The 9979-nt window shown below is 30.5% G+C and overlaps 1 protein-coding gene across 1 annotated transcript in view; it reads left to right on the top strand.

Moving 5' to 3' along the window:
* The first annotated feature begins 4163 nt into the window (after positions 1 to 4163).
* Positions 4164 to 9979, top strand: part of LOC123701656 (facilitated trehalose transporter Tret1-like) — a 45843-nt gene continuing 40027 nt past the window's right edge. Inside the window, exon 1 of the mRNA XM_045649142.1 lies at positions 4164 to 4437. The gene's annotated coding sequence lies outside the window, so the exon portion shown is untranslated. The remainder of the gene's footprint in view (positions 4438 to 9979) is intronic.

The following is a 9979-nucleotide window of genomic DNA, read 5'->3' as shown; positions in this document are numbered from 1 at the left end:
TCAAACCTATATATCTTCCTTCCCTTACTTCACGATACTTAAATAAATACGTTATAGCGATGTTCTGAAGTGGTATTTACAATTTTCTGAAATTAGCCCTCATCCGAAATTACCCCAATGCACTAACTATATTGCTTTAAAAACACAATTTAGGCGCTCTCTTCACAATGGGCAGCGTTAGGCGAGTAAAGGTAATCACGAAAGTGTAGAAGGCCTAAATAAGAAAAATTGTTTGTTAATGGCGGCAAACATCAACAATCATTTTTTGGACCAACTCTGCCCATGATTGTGAAAAGGACCCATAAATCTGCAACATTTTTAACGTGAATGGGGTACCTAGTAGGGAAACGCGCACCATCTTGGACCACATCTTAGCTTACCATCAGGTAGCTTAGCTACTAACTATTAAATATTCTAAAGCCGAAATTGTGGCCAAGCGCTTCCCTATTGTCAATTAAAATTGAAATGTCTTGGTAACGTCTAAGCAATTATTATAATTTATTATTTCAAGCAAATTTTCTTCCTTTAGCTTATAAAATTCTCAATTGATGATACCCAAAAAAAATATTAAAAGGTAATCAAATTTTCTACGTGTCCCTGTCTATTAGCAATGTTTACTTCTAGACTGCGAAAATGATATTTTACTTATATTGATAAATTATATTTTCTTTGGTTATTTCTATATGTATGAAGTTGTTTGTTAAAATTCTTGTCAGATATATTTTTATATAAGTATTTTAGTATATGAACATGATTTATTGATAACTTTTTTTGACATTTTTATGAATCCGTAAACAGTGCATTTAAATGGTGCTGATAAAATACTTGTCTACGTTTTATTTTGCTGATTATTGTAATTTTAGATTTTAGTAATAAATACCGAGTCTTTAGAGTCGTATATTATAATTTATAACAAATGTAGGTAGTCATGAAAATGCATCAAATATAAATAATTAATATTAATTAGGTTTTATGAATTAAATTTTAAACTTTTAAATACTTAATTAAATTAATGTAAGTATGTAGGAGTAAAAATGTAAATACTTATTTAAAATTGTAAATATACCGTGTAATAAAAAAAAATTAAATATAATGTACCTATTCAAATTTGTTTCATTTTTATGTATGTATTTATAAAAACGTACTAGCGGTCCGCCCCGGCTTCGCCCGTGGTACATATTAACGTTTTCTCTACATAAGAACCATCCTCGTACTTCAAGGAATATAATAAAAAAAGAATTATCGAAATCGGTTCAGCCGTTCTCGAGTTATGGAATTACAACGAAAAGTGGCATTGATTTTTATATATTAGAGAAGATAATGTTCTGAGGTAGTATTTATATTCATGGCTATTTGAGGTTCCCCCATTATTAAAAACTAGCTGCGCTCCGCGGTTTCACCCCCAGTGCTCCGCTAGGTATAGCATATAGCCTGCCTCGATAAATGCGCTATTGTAACACCGAAAGAATTTTTCAAATCGGACCAGTAGTTGCTGAGATTAGCGCGTTCAAACAAACAAACTCTTCAGCTTTATATACCTTTATATACCTATATATAAAGAATAGATTTATTATTAAATATATACCTAGTACCTACTGTAGTTTACAAAAATCTCATGAAATTTTTGTATGATCACCGAGATAACTAACCATAACGCCTGTTACGCTTTTAGTACGATAATGATTTCTTACGCCTATAGAAGATATTTATTTTGCAAACATGACATTTAAGTAAAATCTGTAAGGGGAAAAAATTTGGGTAATTACTAATTACTTCTTTTATCCATTTATTTCAGCTACCAATTTTCTACAATTTGTTCTCATTGATGCTAATATATTTACTAATATCTTACCTATGTTACTACATCAATATGGTTTTATTTCAGGTTTATTCATCCCGAGAACTGAAAGAGTTTTCTCCAAAAAAATATCTAAAAATATCGCTTAGAATTTAATATTAAACATTTTTCACAAAAGCCCATAAAATTATATTTATTAGCCTTGACTTTTTCCCTATTTAGGCTCTACACTATGAAATCGTTTAAGAAATATTAGTGACAACACAGTGTAATTACAATATTAGATTTTAATATATTTTTTGACTACGATACCTTTGATGATGTCATTGGACTTAAATACTATGTGGGTGAAGTTAAACAGATCCTTAAATAATTTTTCCATGACCATTTTAGGATATGTTAAAACATACAGATTATTGTTAGAATAAATATTATGAGCAAACACTGGAACTAATTGCTATTATTTAAACAGGCGTAATTTTTTGTTCGAGATTTATAATATTCTGTGCATCTCATCTATACTAATATTATAAAGCTGAAGAGTTTGTTTGTTTGTTTGAACGCGCTAATCTCGGGAACTACTGGTCCGATTTGAAAAATTCTTTCGGTGTTAGATAGCTCATTTATCGAGGAAGGCTATAGGCTATATACCATCACGCTACGACCAACAGGAGAGGAGCCACGGGGGTGAAACCGTGCGGAGCGGCTAGTTAATAATAATTGTGCGCTACAACAGTATTAAGAATTTTGCTAGGCTCAATAATTGGAATTTTATTCCATCTTTGTTACAACATTATTAAAATATATTAACCATTTCTTGAAAAAATATTATTATTTAGGCAATAGTGTAACAATACATATTTTTTGTAATAATATTTTTTCCTAGTAAAACAACTGGGTAACAACCATGTAACAACTTAGATTTAAAAATAGTGATACAATTAATGGGTGAGTCGCATTAATAATAAATTTTCAGTTTGGATTTAATGCTAAATGTTAGGCTACTTATCCTAAATGAAACAAGCCAAAGAGTATTCTATAAAAAAACAAGGATACAATCGTTTTGGGCACAGATATGTTCTATATTTTCAGTTATAAAACTATAAACAGATACAGACAAAACTATAACTGCCTGTTTTACATATATTCATTTTCCTACCAATTGTGTAAATAATTTGATTATCAGATATATTTTTATACTTAAAACAAACAAGTTTAAATTTTATTTGGAATTTCGTTCAGTTTTTGACTTTTTTTCTTATTCAAGATCTTATTATAACAATTATACCTATTTGAAGAGGTTTAGAATTACAGTACCTACCTATCTTATAGCCAGAACGTGTTTTGCCAAATAATTGTTAGAATAATAACCACTAATTAACATGCAAGACATACAATTACTACACCATAAAACGATATTTTAACAGATGCTTTATTTTCCATGTAAATTCTAGGTACACCCACTACTTGTAAAAAGATTTTCATTTTAAAATGTCGTATTCGTTAGTAGAGATAGATACAACCGAGTACTTAACTTACCTATTATAGTACCTATTATCACAGACTAATAATAATATACTACGTATAAGTATTATTTACAATATTATCTGTGGCACAGAATATACAATAGTTAGTACCTACTTCTGTAGTACAAATTAAAAGTTCAGCCGTTTCGTTGTATAGCCTGTAGGATAATAAGGACCTACCTAGGTACCTATATGGATTCTATATTTAGGTTTTTCATAAAATTAATTTATACCTAGTTAACTATGACAATATTATTTACAACAAACAGTAAAACATAATTTATTTGTATCTAGATAATATTAAAGCTAAGTACCTAGTTAACTAGCTATTAGGTAGGTTGGAGGTAGGTATATTTTTTTTTAATAATTGATTGTACCTACTTATTGTGAATTCCCTAGACCACATAAAAACTTAAATCCTAAAAATACTAAATATCAATTTCATACTTTTATCCACCTGAGTTTCCATATAGTTAATTTAAAATATTTTGATGTCAATAATAATTAGATATTTAGTTACCTACAACTAATTATAATAATTCTATAATAATAAATAATAATCAATCAATTTATTAGAAGCCATTGCAAAAATGATTATAATATATTCGCCACCCCTAAGACAATTACTATAATATTGTTTAAAATAGGCGCCAAACAATAAACAACTAACACACGGTAACATTCTTATAGATTATAACGAAAATAGTACTCATCCCCATTCATTAAAAGTAAAGTTCGTCAACCCTGGACCCGCGTCACAAAAATTTCGTTACAAAATGTCAACCACTGCGTATTTTACGATGTTTACACTTCCATAGTTTATAACACGCTTCGCTGGATGTCGCTTCAGTCTGTTTAAAGTCGTAAGGGTGCGTAAACGCGTTTTTATTTCGCGCGCACATTGTCGATGTTTTTTACGACAAATCACGCGTTCTTTACTTAAAACTTATTATTGCAGTAAAATATACGAAATATAGTAATAAAACTACAATTTATAATACGTTTCGGTTGTTTTTAACAAAATTCGAAAGAGAAAGCTTTAGGTCAAATTTATTCCGGGTTGTGAAATATTCGTGTGTTTAAAAGTGGAATTAAGGATTAGACATCCGTCATGTAAGTATAATAATTAAAATATGTATATTCTAATTTGTCTTTCCACAAAACGCATTCATTATGTAAAACATTTGAAATTAAAATAATTAAGAAGGTACCTAGATAACAGCTAAATTATAATATAGATACTGGTAATAAAGTTTCGATTGTATAATGTTATAGGTACCTAGTTATTTATTTAATTATAAAACTTTATCAATTAACTAATATTATTTATTTAAAAACTTACAAACAAATAAGAAAAAGCTCATATGATAGGGTTGCCACGTATTTTCCCTGGAGAACCGATTTTGGTAGACTTTATAATAGATTCATAATCATTACTTTTTTGCGCTCACAAGTCACATCATACCTACCTAGGGTAATTGCGCCTGTTCGCGTCCACTTAGTGCAGTTGGAAAGTTTGAAGGAGAAAATAAAAATGTTCCAGAACAAATTTCAACGCAAAATTTATGTAACGTGTTCATTACATAGTCTATTTTAAGATTTACTTTCGATTGTGTTGGAAATATCATGTGGTTTTTATTTATCTAGACAAATAGCAGAATTAGGCGTTTTACCCAGTTCGCGTCCAAAAATTCCAGTTTGCGTCCACCCGTGGACCAGTTCGCGTCCACCAGCTTAGAAAAGGAATTAAGAGTGTTTTGGGTGATATTTTATCAGATAAATGCAAATAAAAATTAGATTTTAATGAATTATTTATTTACGAATATAGCTATTTAATAAAAACCGGCCAAATGCGAGTGGGACTTGCACATCGAGGCTTCCGTATTAACCTGTTTTTTTTCGTATGTTTTAACTGTAAATGATTATTTTTTCAATGTTTCCCTTATTTGTGCTATAAGACGTTGCTTCGTACCAAACTTCAAGTGTCTGTATTCACGTAAAAGTACCCTGTAGGTTTTGATTCCCTTGCGAATGACGAAATTTGCGAAAATTTGCAGCATAAACGGCTGTATCTTTTGAATTCTTTGGCTTATAAGTTTGATTTTTTCACTGCTTCAAGGGACCGTAGATTTGAGTATTCAATATAAATTTCAGCTTTTTACCTCCACGCGTTACTGAGAAAAAGGGTCTTGACAGAAAGAAAGACCGGCAGACGGACATACTGACGGACGGATATCAAATTGATGATCAAGTCTCATTCAAAGAATACCCCTTTTAAAATGAAAAAATAGCATCAAAATTTGCTAATTTTAATGAAAATTTAAATTATCAACTTGTGGTCTTAGTCAAAAATTTACAATCTATTTTAAATTACATATTTTAACAAACAATTCATTGCTACGTAATGAAAAATAATGTGGACGCAATATGTTCTATTGTTATGCACTATAGGTATAGTTTGCGCCCACCGTGGACGCAAAATGGAAGTTGTACAAATTCGGTGTAGTAATTCGCGTCCACCTTATTTTAGCTATTAATTGTAAAAGAAATAAGCTGATTTATAATCCATACTATTCCATGTTTTGTTAGCAAAGTAAAGAAACAGTTACATATTCAAAAATTCACATTTAACAATAAGATACTTACCGTCAAACGCGACGCTGCGCACTATTTTTTTTTCAAAATCCCGCGCGTTTTAGCTCTCTCATTTAATAGCCAAAATTAACTATTTTTTTTAAATAGGATAGGCGGTCTGCAGGCATATTTTGAATATGTGTGCATGTCTCTTATACATTGAGGTATTATCGGAAATTTTTCTTATTACAATTTTACTTAAAGTATACTTATTTTCGTGAATTTTCTAAAAGATGTCCGCAAAATGGACGCGAATAGGCAGGTGGACGCGAACAGGCGCAATGACCCTATGTAATCACTAATCATTGCTCAGTATGTGAGCACAAAAAATATATTGTGAACGGCTAATAATAGTTGAATAAAAGGAGTGGTTAAAATGTTAATAAACTTAATAAAATTATACGAAGAAACTTACATAAAAACTTCAATCAAAAATTATAATGAAAATAAAAATATAGTATGTAAGTAGTAGGTAATTAGACATCAGGTTTATATCACAATGAATCTGGTCTTATAAATTATACAATACCTATAATTCAGTAAATTGAAATTAAATATTTAGGTACATTCTTATTTAAATGTGTAACATATTACGCTTGTATATTAATTTATTCATTCGTGAAATAGATCCAAGTATGTTTCACCTTTCTTAAATCAAAAAAAAAACATAACTTAGCAAACTAAAAAAATATTAAAAATGTCCCGGTCGACAGCCCTACAGACATTTTGTGAACATAAATAAAGGATTTTGGACAAACAAAAACTCTTTGTTGTACCAGATGTCAAAATTAGGGTCTTCTTTGTGACACCACCTGCGCTATATACAAAAAACAACTTACCCTATTTTATGAAACGTTTGTTGTTTATTTTTAGCTTATTTCTACTTAGGTACCTATAATCTTTTTTATTACTTGGATAGATTTCAATAAAAGAGTACCAAATAAGAGAAGTCTGAAGTAAAAACTTGTAATGTACAAAAATCTTATAGAAAGTCTTTCTGATAAGCAAACAATGTTTTGTTACCTTTGTTGTTTCTTTGTGACAAGATTTTGCAAATTATCTGACCAAAATTAGGAGTGGAGCAATGCGGGTAAAACTGCGAGGCACAGCTAGTTATAAATATTTTTGTAGCCTTTGTAGGTAAACGGAAAGCTTGGATTACTATGATATTATAGACTAGCTTTCCACCTGCGGCTTCGCCCGCGTTTTCAAAGAAAAACCCGCACAGTTCCCGTTCCCGTGGGATTTCCTGGATAAAACCTAGCCTTTATTACTCATGGGTAATGTAGCTTTCGAATGGTGAAATAATTTTTAAAATCGGTCCAGTAGTTTATGAGCCTATTCATTACAATCAAACAAACAAAGTTTTCCTCTTTATAATATTATAAATAAGGCTTTCATTGAATAGGCACACGATTAGAATAAAAACTTTCAAAACAAAAGTCTCTGCGAAGTAGGTAATTTATTTTAAGTAATTATTTAGGTATTTGATTTCATCATGGTAGTGATCGATATGTGATTTAATCTAGATATTAATTGTTTCTTGTTCAATGTGATAATCACATTAAATACCTATGTCACTGTAGTGTTAATAATATTTTATAACATTTATTTCTAGTGAACTAGGTATTAACGCAAAACCTTGACAAGTTACACAATTGAAATGGTTTTCTTGTTACACATATTTCATATTATTTTATTATTTAATAGATACAAGTTTCAATACTTACTGGGTGTGTTCAGACAAAAAGTATATAGGTACCTAGAAGCTTTTTAGTCGGTGGAAATCCGACATAACCCACGACTTCTTAGTAGGGTTGTTGAGGATTCCTCTTCCGCTTCCTCATCCTCTTCCTCCTCCTCTTCCTCATAATCACTTCCTCAACAACCCAACTTCTTAGCCGGGAGCCATGAGTATCTTAGGCGAGATTTCCCCTCTTGAAAACTCAACTATTTCATGTACTCTAGAGTTAATTAATATAAAGAAGTCTTTAAATGACTAGGTATAGTAGGTACCTACTTTGCAAATGCCTTCGCTTCTTTTTATAGATCAAAAATTTCCAAACGAGATCTTGGAGTTTAGACCCTTCTTAGAATGGATAGGTAGGTAGCATTGAATATATTAAAATATAAAAAATAAAGCTAAATACGGAATAAGTATCTAAAGGTTACTTTTAAATCACATGTCATGCAGTTCAGTCTGTTATTTACGTTTAAATCAGTTTCCTTTCGATATATTTTACCTTGAAATAACTGACCATAGACTGCGTGTAAATAGAACTACCTAGGTATTTAAAAATTATTTAATTCAGTCCTCACTTTTCAATATTAATGACAAAAGATACATCTCACTAATCACAATGCCTCATAAACAAATAAGTAAGTACCTAACATAATAATAATATGTCATTAAAATAAATTATTTACTTCCTGTAAACGAACTGGCAGAATTGTAATCAAAATCTTTCCGCAGTGTATAGGAAATTCCCCATCATATGACATAGGGTCATTGCGCCTGTTCGCGTCCACCTGCCTATTCGCGTCCATTTTGCGGATATCTTTTAGAAAATACGCGAAAATAAGTATACTTTCTGTAAAATTGTAATAAGAAAAATTTCCGATAATACCTCAATGTATAAGAGACATGCACTCATATTCAAAATATGCCTGTGCACCGCCTATCCTATTTTAAAAAAATATTTAATTTTGGCTATTAAACGAGAGAGCTAAAACGCGCGGGATTTTGAGAAAAAAATAGTGCGCAGCGTCGCGTTTGACGGTAAGTATCTTATTATTAAATGTGAATTTTTGAATATGTAACTGTTTCTTTACTTTGCTAACAAAACATGGAATAGTATGGATTATGAATCAGCTTATTTCTTTTACAATTAATAGCTAAAATAAGGTGGACGCGAATTACTACACCGAATTTGCACAACTTCCATTTTGCGTCCACGGTGGGCGCAAACTATACCTATAGTGCATAACAATAGAACATATTGCGTCCACATTGTTTTTCATTACGTAGCAATGAATTGTTTGTTAAAATATGTAATTTACAAGTGTTGATAATTATTAAAAAAACAAAATACCCGACTGCACACTAAAAAAAGAGTAAAAATCCTATATTAATTACTCCCGTGATTGAAATGAATCTAATGATACCGCATACATATTTTTTTAAAGGGAAATTTAGAAAAAATATTATTATGTCTTTATCCCGTGGGACTTTTAGGATAAAATGTATCCTATGACACTCCCGTAATCAAGACAAATCTAACGATACCTCATACATCAAAATCCATCAAGCCGTTTAGGCTACAGGTGGTCACAAAGGAAAAGACATACATACATACTTACATACACTCGAAAAACATTACCCTCCTTCTTTGGCAGTCGGGTAAAAATAGATTGTAAATTTTTGACTGAGACCACAAGTTGATAATTTAAATTTTCATTCAAATTAGCAAATTTTTATGCTATTTTTTTTCATTTTAAAATGGGTATTCTAAGAATGAGACTAGTATCTTTGAGAATGAGAGTCAATAGGTAAGTCTGTGGTTAAGAAAATAATATAAACAAAAAGAAATTTAATTCATTAGGAACTATTTTTATTTTATTTATAAAATTAAATAACGTTTATAATATAACGTTGTTTTTTGTTAATTTTTAGTTCTATTAATGATGAGAAGATAAATATAAATAAGATTTTCCAGTTTCCTTACAGTGAATTATATTAATAATAATGTTGATTTTAGGGTTCCGAACCTCAAAAGGAAAAACCGGAATCCTTGTAGGATCACTTTTATATCCGTCCGACTATATATGTCCGTCTGCCGGTCTGTCTTTCTGTCAAGTCCCTTTTTCTCAGTAACGCGTTCAGGTATAAAGCTGAAATTTATACTGAATACTCAAGTCTACGGTCCCTTGAAGCAGTGAAAAAATCAAACTTATAAGCCAAAGAATTCAAAAGATACAGCCGTTTATGCTTCAAATTTTCGCAAATTTCGACATTCGCTAG

Source organism: Colias croceus, chromosome 22, assembly GCF_905220415.1.
Source record: "Colias croceus chromosome 22, ilColCroc2.1".
NCBI classification, from domain to species: domain Eukaryota; kingdom Metazoa; phylum Arthropoda; class Insecta; order Lepidoptera; family Pieridae; genus Colias; species Colias croceus.
This window is presented reverse-complemented; position numbering and strand designations above follow the sequence as displayed.